Below are 19118 nucleotides of genomic sequence, written 5' to 3'. Positions count from 1 at the left end.
AGCGGCAAAAATGGCGCCCCCAGCCACCCAGTCTGTTCTCCCGGATCAGCAATGGCGCACTGGTTCTCTGTCTTCGGCTCTCGTCCACTCCCCGCCTTTTCACTCTCCGTGACCAGGCCCCAGGTAGTACCTCTCTCCCGAGTTTTGTCTCAGATGCGGCTGTTTTCCTGGCCCCTTACTTCCAAAGGACTGCGGCTGTGACCCATTCCGCTCCTCTGCGGGAGGGTCTCACGGAGCAATGGCCGAATGGGCAATGGCCGAATGTCGGCTGCACCCAGGAACGCCCGCTGGACCCTACTGCTGCTGGTGCCCCGAGACCGTGGCCAGGTGCCAGCCCGCCCAGAAAACGTTCGCGAGATAGTGTAGCAGCAGCTTTTCAGGGATTCTGGAAAATCATAACACACAGCTGGCACCGACTTCACCCTTAATGACCTTGTTCCAGCACCAGCGAATGTGGCCGTTTCCTGGGATCTGCTGGGACCAGGTGGCTTCAACAGTCTCTACCAAATGTCCTTCCAGCAGTGGAACCGCTTTTCCCCGTGTGGCCTGAGAACCTCCCGGACCCCACCCTGTTCCTGGGGATTCGCCCTTCCCACCAGAGCACCGCCAGGTATTGAGCTGCGGAGTTGCAGACTTTGCGCTCCCCTTGTTTACAGTCTTAATGGAACTTAAACCCTCTTTTTCCTTCTTCCTTTTTAGTTTAGTCCCTACAGCTGTTTCCAATTTTTCCACTTTCTCTCCAGCTGCTTTTGGGAAGGTGTGCTTTTCCCGTTTTCTCCCTGCCCCCACCCAGTCTCCATCCTCTCTCCACTCGCAAAAGCACCTCCCTTCTTGCACCTTCTTGCTCCCCAAGTCCACTTCTCCGCGCTGCGTACCTGCTGAATTCTGTGCTTCAGGTTGTGCAGATTGTTGTGTTAATCGTCCAGTTTTCTAGGTGTGTAGGATGGTTTGGTGTTGGTCTGGCTGTATTTCATGGACGTGAGACACACAAAAAAACCTCCATGCTGTTCCACCATCTTGGCTCCTCCTTATTTTATTATTTTTAAAATATTTATTTATTTTGAGAAAGAGAGAGCTTGTGCATATGAGTGGGGGAAGGGCAGAGCGAGAGAGAGAGAGAGAGAGAGAGAGAGAGAGAGAGAGAGAGAGAGAGAGAATCCCAAGCAGGCTCTGCACTGAGCTCATTCCCACAAATGGTGAGATCATGACCTGAGCAGAAATCAGGAGTCGGGTGCTTAACTGACTGAGCCACCTAGGCTCCCCCACTTGATGATTTTAATGGAAATTGATGATTATTGCTTAGATCCATCATTTCATTGGAGTTGCAAAATGATAACTTTCTTATTATAACATTCCTTTGCATTTGTTATCTCTGATTATTGGTATTCTTCCTTATCAATTATTTGCTTGTCTTGTAGACATTTCCTACCAAAAAGGCAAGATAACTGCCTGATTATCAACTGTCAGAATACTGGGTTTTTGCTCATTATTGTTGTTGCTTCAACCTCCAAGATAATGAATGATTTTTATTTAAATATCATTATCCACTTAGGGATTTATAAAAAATATTGAAAGGTTTTCAATTCACTGGAGTTGTTCTTTTTGATGTTCAAACTGTCCCATCTTTGGCCAGCAAGAGTAGCTTCAAGTTAGCTCTAAGTGTATGGTCGTTTTTAAGGCATTTGATACATACCACCATATTGCTCTCCAGGAGACCTATGTGACTATATACCCACAAGTGGTGTGTGACAATGTCACTTTTCTGCTGTCACTTACAATGGGTTCCGTAATATGTTTTAAGTAAATACCTGCCCATGTGACAGATTAAAAATAGTATCACATTAACCATTTTTTATTGTGGGGGCACCTGGTTTGTTCACTTGGTTAAATGTCTGACTCTTGATCTCAGCTCAAGTCTTGATCTCAGGGACATGAGTTCAAGACCCACGTTGGGCTCTGAGCTGGGCATGGAGCCTACTTTTAAAAAAAGAGAGATAAACTTTTATTGTGATAAAATGTACAGAACATAAAATGTACCATTTTAACCATTTTTAAGTGTACAATTCAGTGGCATGAAGTACATTTTATTGTCATGTAACCATCACCACTAACCCTCTCTAGAACTTTTTCATCATCCCAAACTGAAATTCAGTCCCCACTAAATAATAACTCCCCATTCCTCTCTGCTCCTTGCTCCTAACAATCACTATTCTACTTTCTGTCTCTATGAGTTTTTAAAATTTAAATCCAAGTTAGTTAACATATGGTGTAATGATGATTTCAGGAATAGAATTGTGACTCATCACTTACTTATAACACCCACTGCTCATCCCAACAAGTGCCCTCCTTAATGCCCATCGCCCGTTTTTTTCCATTCCCCCCCACACAACAACCCTCCAGTAACCCTCAGTTTGTGTTCTGTATTTAAGAGTCTCATGTTTTGTCCCCCTCCCTGTTTTTATATTATTTTTGCTTCCCTCCCCTTATGTTTGTCTGTTTTGCATCTTAAATGCCACAAATGAGCGAAATCATATATTTGTCTTTCGCTGACTTATTTTGCTTAGCATAATACATTCCAGTTCCATCCACGTAGTTGCAAATGGCAAGATTTCATTCTTTTTGATTGGTGAGTGATACTCTATTTTATAATGGAGTACACACACACACACACACACACACCACGTCTTCTTTATCCATTCATCTGTTGATGGACATTTGGGCTCTCTCCATACTTTGGCTATTGTTGATGGTGCTGCTATAAACTTGGGGGTGCATGTGTCCTTTCGAAACAGCACACCTGTATCCCGTGGATAAATGCCTAGTAGTGCAATTGCTGGGTTGTAGGGTAGTTCTATTTTTAATTTTTTAAGGAACCGCCATACTGTTTTCCAGAGTGACTGCACCAGTTTGCATTCCCATCTACGAATTTTTTTTAATTTAAATTTTGCTTTTGAAATTGTGGTAACATAACATAACAAAATTTATCATTTATCATTTTAACCATGAGTGAGTGTACATGTCAGTGGCATTAAGTACATACACATTGTTGCGCAACCATCACGGACATGTATCTTCAGAACTTTTCATTTTCCCAAACTGAAATTCTGTGCCCATTAAACAGTAACCCCCGTTTCCCTCCTCCCCTTGGCCCTAGCAACCACTATTCTACTGTTTGTCCCTATGAATTTGACTACTCTAGATACCCCCATATAAGTGAAATCCTACAATATTTGTCCTTTTGCAACTGGCTTATTTCACGTAGCTTAATGTCTTCAAGTTTCATCCATGTTGTAAGCATGAGTCAGAATTTCCTTTCTTTTAAAGACTGAATAATATTCCATTATAAGTATACACCACATTTTGTTTATCCATTCATCTGTACTTGTGAATAAGTTTAAGACTCTGTGCTTTCAATTCTCTTGGGTATATACCCAGAAGTCAAGTTGCTGGATCATATGAAAATTGATGTTAACTTTTTGAGACATTGCCATACTCTCTTCCACAGTGGCTGCACCATTTTACATTCTCACCAGCAATACACAAGGATGCTAATTTCTCCACATCCTCACCAACACTTATTATTTTCTGTTTGTTTGTTTTTTAATAGTCATCATCCTAATGGACGTGAGTGGTATTTCTTTGTTGTTTTGATTTGCATTTCTCTAATGATTAGTGATATTGAGCATCTTTTCATTTCCTTATTGGCCATTGTATATCTTCTTTGGGGAAATGTAAATTCAAGTCCTTTGCCCTTTTGTTATTCATTTATTTTTTTTAATATTAATTTATTTGAGAGAGACAAGGAGAAAGTGCACACGCCCGAGTGGGGGAAAGGGGCAGTGAGAGAGGGAGAGAGAATCTCTAGCAGGCTCCATGTTCAGCATGGGGCTCAATCCCACGACCATGAGATCATGAGCTGAGCTGAAATCAAGAGTTGGACACTTAACCGACTGAGCCACCCAGGCCCTCCAAATCCTTTGCCCTCTTTAAAATTGGGTTGTGTGTTTTTTGTTGTTGTTGAGTTATTGGAGTTACATATATTCTGGTCAGGAAAAATTTGGAGGTACAAGTACCTATATTATCTGCCTATCATCATCTTCATAAAGATCAGATATAGGATTTGCAAATATTTTCTTCCATTCCATAGGTTGCCTTTCACTCTGGTTGATAGAGTCCTTTGGTGCACAAATATTTTTAATTTTGATGAATTCCAGTCTTTGGTCTTTTGTTGCTTGTGCTTTTGCTGTCATATCCAAAAACTTATTGTCAAAGACAATGTCATGAAGCTTTCCCCCATCTTTTCTTCTAAGAATTTTATGGTTTTAGTTCTTTGGTCCATTTTTTTTTTGTTTTGTTAAAAAAATTTTTTCTTTAAACATTTATTTATTTTTGAGAGACAGAGCATGAGCAGGGGAGGGGCAGAGAGAGAAGGAGACACAGAATCCAAAGCAGGCTCCAGGCTCTGAGCTGTCAGCACAGAGCCAGACACGGGGCTAAAAACCCACGAACTGTGAGATCATGAACTGAGCCGAAGTCAGAAGCTCAACCGACTGAGCCACCCAGGTGTCCCTCTTTGGTCCATTTCTAGTCAATTTTTAAAGTAAAATTAGGGCCAAACTTCAATTATTTTGTCTGGGGATATCCAGTTTTACCAACATGTGTAGAAAAGACTGCCCTTTCCCCATTGAATGGTCTTGGCACCCTTGTAGAAAATCGTTTGACTATTTATGCCTTCCTGGGACGGCTTGAACCTTTATATCCCCAGGTCCTTTTTCTACACAACAGGCCTTTAAATATTGTAGACAGCCATTGTGGTCCCCCATATGGATCCTTAGGTACATCAACCATCTTTTGATACAATTCTTCCCTTTCATTTGCAGTGCCTAGGAGGTATTTGTAGGTTGAATTGATGAACTCATAAATGAATAAATATGCATGGTATAAATCTTCCTCATGACCTTGGTCGTTCTTCTTTGGACATGCCCCAGTGTTCCAATGTTCTTAAAAAATGTGATTTCCCAAACTGGACACAAGGCTCCATATGAGGATGAGCCATCTGTAGACCAAAAGTTGTCACCTCCTATTTTCAGGACACTCTGCTCTCTTCACATGGCTGAGAGTTGTGTTAGTTTTTTTTTGGCAGATGTGTCTGTCTCACTGTTGACTAATCCTGGGCTTATGATCAGCAAAAACACCCAAGGATATGTTAAAAGAGTTTTTATTGCCATTTCCTCAACTTAACTATAAAAGAGAGAGAGATTTTGGGAAATGTAGAAAGGTAAAATGAAAACAAATCAATCGTTAACGTGTTTAGTATTCAGTCTACCTTCTTGTCTATTTGTACGCTTTAACTTTTTTAAAACAAAATTCAGATTATATATTTTATGACATTAAGTATTCTTTAAAACCTCATTTCATAATGAGACTCTCTAAGATCATAATGAGTATATAAAATTCCTTCATTTAGAGTGTATTGTACCTTAATATTCTATTTTATAATTTATTAAACCATTTTGCTATTGTTGGACATTTCAATTGTTTTCACTATCTGTTATAAACAATACCATAGGAACATCCTGGTACACAACTCTTTTTTAATCTCTCTGAATCTAAGTTGGACTTCACACAATTTATCCACTAAATTTTACTTTTTCCAACATTTAACTTGTTTTTGGTTGGTTTTACTTGATTCTTTCATCCTTATCAATGTCTCTATGAACCTCAATTTTCTTTCCTAATATATTAGACATTCTTCTCCCATTTGGGTCAATATAAGCAAGTATTATATCTTCACTTGAGTCTTTACTAAAAATATTGAAGAGTGCAAGGTCATATGCAGAGCTGTGTAGCTTCCTATTAGAACTTTCTGTTGATGTTAACCACTTAGGGGGAAGAGAAGTTACATCTTATTACTATTATATTCTTGCCACTTTGGAAACTGACATTAAGAGAGGTTATCTCACACAAACTGAGTCTGACTGGAACTAAAGCCCACGTTAGTCATATGCCACATTTAGTTTTATAGTTAGTCTTAGTAAGTCTTGATATCTGGTAAGATTAGTCTCCGACTTTCTTTTCTTCTTTTTCATGATTATCTTGGCCAGAGGTCAGAAAACTATGACTCACAGAACAAATTTGGCCCACTGCCTGTTTTTGTACATAAATCTTTATTGGAACACAGCCATATCCATTTGTCTAAGTATTGTTTATGTTTGCTTTTGTGTTACAAACAGAAATGAGTAGTTGTGACAAAGATTGAATGGTTTATAAGTCTGAAATATTTACTATCCGGGCCTTTACACAGTTTCCCCAACCCCCAGTCTTAGTTATTCTAGGTCCTTTGTATATCTGTATTTTAAAAATCCTGCAGGGACTTTAACTGAGATTGCACTGAACTTTTAGGTCAATGCCGTCTTGCAGTATTGAGTTTCCCAATGCATCAATATGGTATCTCTTGCCACTTATTTGTGTCTTCTTTAATTTCTCCCAGCAATGTTTTATGGTGTTGGTATAGCTCTTGCACGTCTTTTAATAGATTTATTCCTAGGTGGCTCATGTTTTTAATACTATTATAAATGCATTTTTAGACTTTTTATTTTAAAATTATTTCAGACCTAAAGAAAAGTTGCAAAATTAGTACAAAGAATTCTGGGTAGTCTTCTTCCAGATTCCCTACATGGTAACATTTTATTGCATTTCCTTCATCATTCCCCCCCTCCTCTCTCATACACACACACACACACACACACACACACACACACACATTATTGGTAAGTGATATTTTTAAAATCTTATTTTTCAATGTTGCTAATATATAGAAATAAAATTGATATTTTATATTGACCTTGTAGCTAGTGACTTTGCTAAACTCACTTGTTAATTCCAGTAATAGACTCTTTGGCTTATCTACATACATAATCATGCAATCTGCAAAAAAAAAAAAAAAAAAAAATGACAGCTTTACAGCTTCCTTTCCAATCTTTTTTGTTTCTTTTTCTTGACTTATTGCATTAGCTAGCACTTCTGGTAAGGTGTTGAATATAAGTGGTGACAGTGGATATTTTTGTTCTCAAATCCAGAAGAAAAGTGTTCAATATTTTACCATTAAACTGGTTATTAACAGTAAACATTTTGTTGCTCTTATAATAGAGTATCAACAAAATTCCAACAAAACCCAAAATTCCATAAAATAAATTCATACGACAATGAAAAAGAATGAATTACTGCTACATTCAACAATATGGTGAATCCTCATAGATACAGCAATGAACTAAGAAAGCCAGAAATGAAGAATTCATTCTGTATCACTCCACTTATATCAAATTCAAGAACAGACAAAACTAATCAGAATAGTGGTTTCTGAAGCAGGAGACTGACAAGACAGGGGCATGAGTAAGCCTTCCGGGGAAGAAGTAGTATATCTTGATCTGAGTGATGGGCACGTAGGCATGGATCATCGACCCTGCTGTCTAAACTTTATGAAGTCTATTTATCTAAACTTTGGTATATCCAAGTAAAATAGGCCAATAATCTCTTCCTGCCTTACAGAATACTATTAAAATTCAAATAAGATAAGAGCCATGATAGCTAACACATGCTGGGTGTTTTTTCTGTGCCAAGCATCACTTAAACACTATATACATCAATTCATTTGATTCTCACTATACCCTGGATGGTAGAGTCTGTTGTTGTACATGTGAGAAATGATGCTTCTGAGGGTCTCACAGTCTCTAAGTGGAAAAGCCAGGATTTGATCCCTGTTAGCCCGGGCCTAGAGCTGTAACGACTACCCCATCCTGCCTCTGAGCCCTTCCGCTCTGACAGTGACCAGAATGCCCTTTTACAGCCCTTAGTGTGTTTTCCAAGTTTCTGCTTCTTTTGCTCTTCAGCCTTCCTGCCTCTGCCTTTGAGTTCTCTGAGCTGCCACACCATGCTGGAGGAGCTGTTGGAAATTCCATGCTGGCACGGCATAGCATTTCCACCCAGGCTGTGGGCACAGCCTCAAGACAACACGTTCTTACCTCAGCCTGTGAGTGAAGCAGTGGGGGAGGCAACCCCAGGCATGGTGAACAGACTTGGCTTGCTGCCTGCGGGCATCATGGTGTAGCCAGCAAGAATGCTTTAGCGTCTGGGCTTGCTTCTTGCTGGAGGACAACTCTGAACTCTGAACTGGCTTTTCAAGAACCAGTGTTCACCTAGTGATACTGTTCCCTCCTCCTCTCTCTTTTTTCCTTTCTTCCTTCTTGCTTTTCTTAATTCAAGATTTTTTAATGGGTAATATTTATGCCAGGTTAAAAAAAAAAAAACCAAACTGTACCAAAGAGTACAGAATAAAAATGTTCTTACCCTCAACCTCGATTCTCTCCCACATTAGTTGCCCCTCCCAGAGGCAGCTATTGAACCAGTTTCCTGTATTCCTGAGATATTATTATTATTATTATTATTATTAATTTTAATGTTCGCGTATTTTTGAGAGACAGAGTGCAAGCAGGGGAGGGGCCGAGAGAGAGGAAAGCACAAAATCCAAAGCAGGCTCCAGGCTCTGAGCCATCAGTACAGAGCCCGATGTGGGGCTCGATGCATGGACCTCGAGATCATGACCCAAGCTGAAATTGCTTGCTTAATCAACTGAGCCACCCAGGTGCCTCTCTTCCTGAGATATTTAATGTATCAAAGCATATATAGATGTATTACTCCCCCTTGGCTTTTAACAAGTCATGTGATACTATTACATCTTGGTTTTTTACACTTAAAAATCTACGTTGGAGGCTATTACATATCAGTATATGAAGACCTGGTTCATTCTTTGTAACAGCTGCAGAGAATTTCCATCAATTCATTTAATGTAATCTATTTAATGCTGCCTCTTCTGGCCATACCATCTGGTTTTGCCTGTGAGAGGCGGGTAGGGGTCCACGAAGGTCTACACACACACCTACACACAGACACCTAACTGAATGCAGGGAGAAGCAGCTTTAATCCTGGACATTATGAAGGAAACCAGAGAGTCTAATGGGAATGACAGACTCACGTGCTGGAAGGAGGGTGATATACATATTATTGTATGGTTATCAAATCTAGATGTGACTGAGTCTCTGTGGAGAGTCTCTTTCCTCCTCCTGGAAAGCTGGGCTTGGCACTTCAACATGTGTTGCAGATAGCCATGTCACAGCATGTTACTAAGAAATGGGTACTTGACAACACTCTGGGGGAGAGATGGGGAAGAGGCTCTCCCTCCGTCACTGCCAAACTTCATGAAGGCCCCCAAACCCCCTTTCTCAGACTCCCCGCCTCATCTCCCTGCTCCCCCAATCTCACTCACTGCCTCTTTGGCTGCGTGCTCCTCTTGGACTCTCCTTCTTCCCTCTCTGGGCTGGAGCCATTTAGCTCTCTCGCCTTCCCCCTTGGCATCCCCTCATCCATTTCTTAGAGTGTGGTCTCTCTCTGGATCTTCTGTGTCAGCTTCACTGGCAGGGTTTGTTGACAATGCCCTAGAGGACCTGAAAGAACTGGAAACTGGGGGGAGAGAGGTTTAGCATAAGGATCACTAGCAATTAGTATTTAGTAGCTAGCATACTGGTAATTAGCATCAGCATTACTAGCAAGCCCCTGGGTGATCTGTAGCTGTATTCAGGGTTGAGGCCCAGGTGTGGAGGCTGCCTTTGGGACCATCAGTTGGATCCAGGTATTTGGAGCCAACTTGATGGGATCAAGTTGTCCTGAGCACGGTGGTCTGTCTGTGGGTACAAATGCCCCATTCAGAAAGGGGTCATGGTGTGGCCGGACCAATACCAACGCCAGTCTCTGGGATGAAGGAAGAAATACCCCACCGGCGTGCTTTGCACATGGCAGGTCCTATTTGGAGGCCAGTATTTTTTCCCTTTTAAAAACTGAGGTAGAAGGAACATGCAGCAAGGTGCACAAAATCTAATTGTGCAGCTGGATGGGTTTTTGCATAATCACACACCTGTGGAACACCACCTCCATCAAGAGATAGAGCAGAAGCTCCTTCGCGCCCCCCTTCCTCCCACCTCCCTGCCCGGAGGAAACCACTACTTTGACCTCCATCACCGTAGATGAATTTTGCCTGTTTTTGGACTTCACCTGAAATAGAATCATACCGGATGCACTCTGTGTTTGGCTTCTTTCGCTCGGCAGTATGTCTGTGAGATTCCTCCACGTTTTTGTGTGGTGGAACCTCAGTCTTTTTCCATTGCTGTGAGCAAAGAATCAGCAAACCATTTTTATAAAGGGCCAGATACAATATTTTCGGCTATGCAGACCATACATTGTCTGCTGTAACTACTCTGCTCTGCCATTGTAGCTCAAATGCAGCCACAGGGGACACACACACGCAAAATAGGCCACAGGCTGGCCTGTGGGACATAGCGTGCTGACCCCTGCTGTAGGAAATTCCCTCCTGTGAATACATCCCAGGGTACTTAGTTATCCGCCTTCCTGTTACCGGCACCTGGGTGATCCGCTTTTGGGTACAAAGATAATGCGCTGCCATATGCACTCATTTTACTGCTTGGAAGGAGTGGAATTGTCAGCTCCTGAGATTGGCCCACGTGCCGCTTTTGTAGATACCGCCCAGTATGGTCATACCAGTTTGCGCTCACCAGTGACATATCTTCGCGCCCTTGATGCCTCTTGGTATTGCCAGTGTTTTTACTTCCAGCCATTTGCGTAGAGGTGCTGTGGATTTTAATTTGCATTTCCCCGGGGCGCCTGGGTGGCGCAGTCGGTTAAGCGTCCGACTTCAGCCAGGTCACGATCTCGCGGTCCGTGAGTTCGAGCCCGCGTCAGGCTCTGGGCTGATGGCTCGGAGCCTGGAGCCTGCTTCCGATTCTGTGTCTCCCTCTCTCTCTGCCCCTCCCCCGTTCATGCTCTGTCTCTCTCTGTCCCAAAAATAAATAAAAAACGTTGAAAAAAAATATTAATTTGCATTTCCCCGATGACCAGTGATGTCCAGCACCTTCTCAAATGCTTCTGGGCCACTGGGATATTCTCTTTGGTGAAGTAAAAATTGTCTACTGTTTCTGAAAATTGAATTGTGTGTCTTTTTCTCGTTGGATTGTAGAGGTTTGTTACACATTTTGGAGACAAATCCTTTGTGAGATAAAAATATGACAGGTGTCTTCTTTCCGTCTATGGCTTGCCCTTTTACTTTCTTAATAATGTCTATTGATAAACAGAAAGTTTTAATTTCGATGAGGTCCGGTGTATCAACTTTTTCTTTTCTGGTTAGTGCTTTTTGTGTTCTGTTTGAGCAATCTCTGCCTGCCCCAAGGTCGTGAAGATATTCTCTTATGTTTTGTTTTAGCAGCTTTTTTGTTTTCTACCTTCCCAGCGGGGTCTGGAATCCGTTTTGAATTAATTTTTGTGTTTGATGTGAGGGAGGGGTCAAAGTTCATAATATTCCATAAGGAAATCTATTTTTCCAGTACCAATTAGTGAAAACACCATAATTTCCACCCATGATAGGAAGGCTGCATTTAAGGTTGGGCTCTAGTCTTTGTAAGTGTTCTGGGGGTGCCTGGGTGGCTCAGTCGGTCGAGCGTCCAACTTCGGCTCAGGTCATGATCTCATGGTTCGTGAGTTTGAGCCCCATGTCGGGCTGTCTGTGGTCAGCACAGAGGCTGCTTTTGGATCCTGTCTCCCTCTCTCTCTCTGCCCCTCCCCTGCTCATACTCTCGCTCTCTCTCAAAAAAATTTTTAATTAATTAACTAATTAATTAAAATAAATCAAAGGGTTCTGGACACCTGTAGGGTGTTCAAAGCTGAGGGGGGTCTCTAGACTATGTCCCAGGAGGAAGAGATGAAGGGGCAGGGGGTCCGGATGCTCTGGGCTGGCTATGGCATCACCAGCTCTAAGATGGATAAGGCACATAGGCAAAGGGGGTTGATTCTCTTTATCTGGGAAATTCCCTGTCTCCATAACGCTTAAAAGGATGCCACACCAGGCCAAGATTTTTCAGCTGTTGCTGGAAAAATGAGATTTCCAAGAAACTACCCTTTGAAAAAAAAAAAAAGCATGCAGTTTTGCATTTTTAGATGTTTTCACTACTCTTCATATTGCCCAGGTCAAATTATTGCTTCCAGAAGAAAACAGCCTTCAAACTGTGAAAAGCTAAGTAAGCCAGAACTGGCAGTAGCAGAACGAAGGAAAGTCCTGAATATTTTGAGACCCAACATTATTTATTTCTGTAAGTGAAAGAGAAAGAGTGTCCCAGGCTTAGGTTCTGCAGACATCAGACTGTGGACTAATATTTTCCAGACAGATGACTGCTGTCCAGAGCTTTCTTGACTACTCCTCACAGCCTTCTCTCTGGCTATGTGAACCCAGGCAGCCACTCTGTCATCTGCAAGGGACAAGAAAGCCACTTTTCTATACACTGCTCTGATACCCTGAGGATAGGGCAGAAAGGTGCTCGTTATTTCTGACCATTTCTGGAGTGTGTGGGGTTTGGACTTGGCTGGTGGGCATGGAGCCAGGGAGTGGGCATGGGGATCAGGGTCTTGGCTCTTGAATCGATGCTGGAAGAGTGACTTGTGGTTTATTCCTGAGGACCCGGAGTCTGCAGGGGCAGCCTCGCCTGAGGATAAACACTTTTGGCTCAGTGGGTTCCACTAACCCAGGACCATCCTGGAGGTCCGCTCTCCTTGGAAATTGATAGAAATTATCCTCTGCCATATTAATCGATGCATTCACCCAACAGATTTGTATTGAGGCAGGCACTATGTGGGGCACTGGATATACATCAATGAACAAAACAAAGATTCCTGCTCTCATGGGGCCCCCTTTCCAGTGGGGAAAAACAATGAATAAACAATGAATAAATATAGGATGGGAAGTTAAGGTCTAGGGCAGGATAAGGGGGATCAGGAGGGCCAGGGGAAGGAAGGGCTGTAATTTTAAGTAAGGGTGATAAGGCTGGCCTCAATGAGGAGGTAACATATGAGCAAAGCTGTCAAGGAGGAGCAGAAGTGAGTAAGGTTGTCCATGCAAGGCTTTGGTTTTCTCCTAAATTAGGCAGATTCCAAAGTTTCCTCCCTCCCTCCCTTCCTCTTCTCTTCCTCCATTCTTTTCTTTTCTTTTCTTTTCTTTTCTTTTCTTTTCTTTTCTTTTCTTTTCTTTTCTTTTCTTTTCTCTTCTCTTCTCTTCTCTTCTCTTCTTTTCTCTTCTTCTTTCCTTCCTTCTTTCCTTCTTCCCTTCCTTCCTTCCTTTCTTCTTCCCTTCCCACCATACCCCAGACACTCTCACCCCCTATAATTCTCCTCTCACCGAGAAACCAAGGACAAATGCATTCAGCTGCTGAGAGCTCTCCAGGCCTCTCAAAACAGTACTTGGACATCTTCAGAAATGCCCCCAATATCACAGTACAGATGGGAATTTAGTGATGGATTGTCTCTCTAATATTAGAACCTCATAGATGCCCCCAGATGAAATTAAATTTTAAGATGTTCACTCCAACTATTTTCGCTTCATCCCAACTAACCCCTATCTTCTGAGGCCTTTGATGGACATTTTAATTAAATCATGAAGAGCCCTTTGTCCCCTAAAAAGGAGGATTGAATCCTCCCCATCCCTCCATCTCTCTCCACTTCCCCCTTGCCCTGACTGCTGAGGAATGTGCTTTGTCCCCAGCAGGGTGTTGGGATGGCAGGACCCTGTCCTGGATGTGGTCTCCACCCCCAATCCCCCTCCTAGATTCAGAGGAGGCTTCCCGGTAAAGGGATGCACGCATGCATTCATTCATTTCCAGTTTCATGTCCCACTGGGGCATTTCAACCTTAACACGTCTGACTTTGAGCTTCTGATCTAACCCTGCCCTTAAAGCAGCTCCTCCTTCTGTCTTTACTGCCTTAGTAAGTAGCATCCATGCCTCTCGGTCCCAGCACCCAGAAGCCTGGGCATCACCAGGATACTTCCCTCATTCTCCACATTCATCCATCAGCAAGTCTCATGGGTCTCGTCTCCAAAGCATAAACTGGTCAACCACTCTGCACCTTTCCCCATAGTAACATGGAGATGATAGTATCGCTACCTCAGAGGTTTGTTTAAAGGGGATAGGAGTACCCGTATGTAAAGAACCATGTCTGGCACATAGTAAGAACTAAATACGTGTTGGGCAACAGAGAGCATGGTGTTGGCTGTGTCCCTATCCTTTAGCCAGCGAGTAGCTCATGGTATTATTATGCTTTTAATGCTACATGTTTTAATTTGAGTGCAGGAAATACTACATAAAAATACAATAAAGGAAAAATGTTATCTTTACCAAAGAAAAGAATAAATGATATGGAAAATAATAATGATATGGAAAAAGTGTTCATTCACATCTATGATTGTTAAGCAAAACCAAAAAGCATGCTAGAAAACAGTATGTAGGGGTGCCTGGGTGGCTCATTGGTTAAGCGTCCCATGTCGGTTCAGGTTGTGATCTCACAATTCATGGGTTTGAGTCCCGCATCGGGCTCTGTGCTGATAGCTCGGAGCCTGCAGTTTGCTTTGGCTTCTGTATCTCTTTCTCTCTCCCTTTCTGCCTCTGCCCCACTCACGCTCAGTTTCTCTCTCTCTCAAAAATAAATAAGTATTAAAAAAATTTAAAAGCCAGTATTATGCCATTGACCTCATTTTTGTAAAAAAAAAAAAATGTGTGTGTATGTGTTACCAAATATTAATAGTGTAACTATTAAGTTACACTCTAGGTGGATTACATAGGGTTTTAATTGTCCTTTTGTTGCTCTATAAATTCTATATAACTCTTTTTCTTTAAGTTTATTGATTTTTGAGTGAGAGAGAGAGCGCACACGCGTGTGAGGGGCAGAGAGCTAGGGGCCAGAGGATCTGAACTGGGCTCTGCGCTGACAGCAGACAGCCCGATGCAGGGCTCAAACTCATGAACCTCGAGATCATGACCTGAGCTAAAGTGGGATGCTCACCAACTAAACCTCCCAGGTGCCCCAATTCTATATAACTCTTATAGTAAAAGGAAAAGTCAACCAAATAAAAGTAAGCATTGCCATACCATTTGGTAGTTCTCGTACAACTACATGATGAGGGAACCACACTCCTTGGCATAGCATCTGAGAGCCCCGTGATCTGATTCCTTGTGTGGTCTAGTCCCTCCCGATCCCTGCCCTCCAGTCTCCTCTTCAGCCATATGGAACTACTTAGAATTCCCAGCCCCAGCCTGACTTTTCAGGCCTCCATGGCTTTGCACATGCTATGCCCTTTGCCTTGAACTTCCTTTGTAAGCCTTGTCAGCTTGGTGAATATGTTCTTCAAACACGTAACAACATGTAAGACTTTGCTTTGCAAGAGGCACTTTTAAGAGGCTAAAAGAGGGGCGCCTGGGTGGCGCAGTCGGTTAAGCGTCCGACTTCAGCCAGGTCATGATCTCGCGGTCCGTGAGTTCGAGCCCCGCGTCAGGCTCTGGGCTGATGGCTCGGAACCTGGAGCCTGTTTCCAATTCTGTGTCTCCCTCTCTCTCTGCCCCTCCCCCGTTCATGCTCTGTCTCTCTCTGTCCCCAAAATAAATAAAAAACGTTGAAAAAAAAAATTTTAAGAGGCTAAAAGACTGGGAGAACATACTCGCAAATCACACGTGGGACAAAGGATTCCTGCCCAGAGCGTATAAAGAATTCACAAAACTCAGCAGTAAGAAAACAATTAGCAAATTTAAAAAAATGAGCCAAAGACTTGAACAGACACTTCACCAACGATATGCAGATGGTAAATAAGTGCATGGAAAGATACGCAGCATCATTAGTAGGGGAAATGCAAAACCACAATGAGATACCTCCACGCAGCTATTAGAACGGCTAAATCAACAAAAACCTGACAGTACCAAGTGCTGGCTGGTGTGTGGTTACCGGAGCGGTCATACTTTGTTGGCGGAAATGTGAGTAGTATGGCCGCCCTTGAAAACAGCCTAGAGGTTTCTCATACACGTACCACATGACCCAGCAGTTTCACTCTCAGGTATTCAACCCAGAGAAATTAAACTTACGTTCACACAAAAGCCTGCACACAAAGGTTTATAGCAGCTCTTCTCATAATTGTCAAAAACGGGAAACCACCCAAATGCTTTCAGTGGGTGAATAGACTGTGATTCATCCACACAGTAGATTACTCTTTAGCAACGAAACAGAGCAAACTATCCATACCCGACGATGTGGATGATTCTCAAAGGCATTATGCTGGGTGGAGAAAATCAGCCTCAAAAGGGCACGATTCCATTTACATGACAGTTTAGGAAAAGCAAAACTATAGGGACAGAGAACATATCAGTGGTTACCCGGGGGTGAGGGTTGGGGTAGGGTGTGACTACCAAGGGCAGCATGATGTCCGAGTTCCCCAGGGGCCGATTTTGGGGGGTGACGGAACCGTTCTGCATCCTGAGTATAGTGGTGGTGATGGGAACCTACATAAGCATTAAAACTCATAGACCTGTACCCCCAGAGGAAAAAAATGTCAACGCTAATTTGAAAAGCAAAACAAAACCCAATCTGACGCGGACACTTGTCACTCGGGTTAGGACAGGGAGAGCATTTTCACACAGCCTGCACACCTAGCATGCGGAAAATGGAGTGGAAGCTGAGAAGCTCTCTGGAGCTTCCAACAGGTCAGGTGGTAAATGCCGCGTAACTTCATGCCCACGTGGGACCTTCTCAATTGTGGGGAGAGAAAGCCCCAGTGTCTGGGTTCCCCAGGGGGACAGATGGCTCCGCCAACCAATCATGAAACTTGAGTTTGCTCGAGCCACTACGAGTCCGTGAAAGCAGATTGCCTTTTCAACAGGAATTTCAGCAAAGCGCTCTGCATCCTCCAAGCCCCAGAAAATGTGCTATCGGGGTACTTTCCGGCATGACAGCTTATCATAGTCTCCTTCTTCCTCAATCATCCATCAAACAGCTGCTCACGTTTTTTACCACGAAATAGGAGACTCCCTCAATAAAGCAGCAGTATCTGTGTGAGGCTCCCTTAGGGAGCCGGGGAAATGCAAACCCCTCCCAGGTTCCTTCGGGGAATAAGAGCTTATTGTAGAATTCTCTGGGCAATAAGGAAGCTGGGCAGCTGGACCATGGCCAGGTGTCACGCAGCCCGAGGGGAGTTTGGCACCCTGAGTGCTGTCCTGCTCAAGGCCTGGGCTTTCTCCACACTGCCTGGCTGGGAGTCCTGCCCTCCACTCCCCACCTCAGGGTGCTGCTTACTTGTGGCTTCTTCTGCCCCTGGCTCCCCTTCTCCATCTTCTGTCTGGGTGGGGGGGGGGGGTCTTTTGGACACCTGCCTGCTATCAACCGCTTCTCCCCCATCTCCAGTTCAAACCCTCGGAGGCAGAGGGCCCACCAGGGCCACTGGCTGCCCCAGGGAGACAGGCCCACCCTTGTCCAATCAACTGGGAAGGGTCACATGACCCCCAGTGGGGAGACTGAGGCCCAGGAAACCTCTCAGAAGTGACTGGGCCAGGGCAGTTGTCCTGATGCTTCTAGAAGAAGTCTCTCTGGATAGAAGTTAAGGTTTTTTTTTTTTTTTTTTTTTTTAAGTTTATTTATTTTGAGACAGAGGAAAAGAGAGCAGGGGAGGGGCACAGAAAGAGAGAGAGAGAGAGAGAGAGAGAGAATCCCAAGCAGGCTTCTTGCTGTCAGCGCCAAGCCCGACATGAATCTTGATCCCACGGACCTAGAGATCATGACCTGAGCCAAAATCAAGAAGAGTTGGACGTTTAACCAAATGAGCCACCCAGGCGCCCCAGGAGTTAAGTGTTAATGACAAAAACAATTCATACAGAATTACAGACACAACAAGAGCCTGGGACAAAGTTGCAATCACAAAGCTGCCCATGTTTTGTGGGACCCAAGGAATTTAACAAAAATCCCCTACCCCTGGACAAGCAGGCAAGACTAACTCCATTTTGTGCTACACCCACCATGTCATGTATAACCCCCACATGACCTACTTATTGCTTAAGACACTCCCCCACCCTAGTCAAGCCGCTGAGCACACCCTTACTGGAAACCGGCTCATATAGGAATGCAGAACCCCTAACCTCCAAAGAATGTAAACCGCGCCTTTTGCCTGCCAAACTTGTGCGCCAATTCTGACCAGAGTGATAGGCTAGTTCAAACAGTTACTGTAGGGTAAATTGTAATTCAATTGGCCATCTGCATGTGGACTGACATGACTATGCAACTTTCTGTGTGTGTTACAATCTCATTGGCCATTGGCTCCTATAAAACTGCTACGCCTCTTAACCTAGGGGTCCAAGTCCCTGCTCCGCTGTGTCGGGTATACTTGGGCCCAAGCCCGAGCTTGCAAATAAACCCTCGTGCGTTTGCATCGGTATCAGCTCCTTGGTGGTCTCTCGGATTCGAAATCGGGGGCATTACAGTTTGTCTTTATTTTCTCCACCTCTCTCAATCCACTGCCTGCTTGGGCTAAAAGAGAGAACATGTATTCCCCCTCTGCCCCAACACACATTCTGTTCCCTTTTTACAAAAAAAACATTTTTTTTTAATGTTTGTGTATTCTTTTTTTTTTTTTTTAATGTTTTATTTATTTTTGAGACAGAGAGAGACAGAGCATGAGCAGGGGAGGGGCAGGGAGACAGGGAGACACAGAATCGGAAGCAGGCTCCGGGCTCTGAGATATCAGCATAGAGCCTGACGCAGGGCTCGAACTCACGGACCGTGAGATCATGACCTGAGCTGAAGTCGGATGCTTAACCGACTGAGCCACCCAGGCGCCCCTGTTTGTGTATTCTTGAGAGAGAGACAGAGTGTGAGCAGAGGAGGGGCAGACAGAAAAGGAGACACAGAATCCGAAGCAGGCTCTAGGCTCTGAGCTGTCAGCACAGAGCCCAATGCAGGGCTTGAATCATGAGACCATAACCTGAGCCAAAGTCAGATGCTTAACTGACTGAGCCACCCAGGTGCCCCTCCTTTCCTTCTTGATGAGGGCCCCTGAGGTCACCTGGCAACTTACACAGCAACCTCATGAGGTGTGTGTCACCACTGTCCCCATGTTACATGCATCAGGGAACATGCTCACCTGGAGTCACTCAGATGAGCCGAGAATCTCCCCTTTAAAGGGGCTCATGGCCTCTTGGAGT

The 19118-nt window shown here is 43.7% G+C and overlaps 1 protein-coding gene across 2 annotated transcripts in view; it reads left to right on the top strand.

The window, feature by feature from the left end:
• Positions 1-210: 210 nt before the first annotated feature.
• Positions 211-19118, top strand: part of NOS2 (nitric oxide synthase 2) — a 69779-nt gene continuing 50871 nt past the window's right edge. Inside the window, exon 1 of one of the 2 annotated variants that reach the window (XM_058703866.1) lies at positions 211-610. The gene's annotated coding sequence lies outside the window, so the exon portion shown is untranslated. The remainder of the gene's footprint in view (positions 611-19118) is intronic. The other variant, XM_058703868.1, reaches the window with a different exon arrangement.

Source organism: Neofelis nebulosa, chromosome 16 (genome assembly GCF_028018385.1).
Source record: "Neofelis nebulosa isolate mNeoNeb1 chromosome 16, mNeoNeb1.pri, whole genome shotgun sequence".
In the NCBI taxonomy this organism is placed as follows: domain Eukaryota; kingdom Metazoa; phylum Chordata; class Mammalia; order Carnivora; family Felidae; genus Neofelis; species Neofelis nebulosa.
The sequence above is the reverse complement of the archived record's forward strand: the minus strand, read 5'-3'. Positions and strand labels throughout refer to the sequence as shown.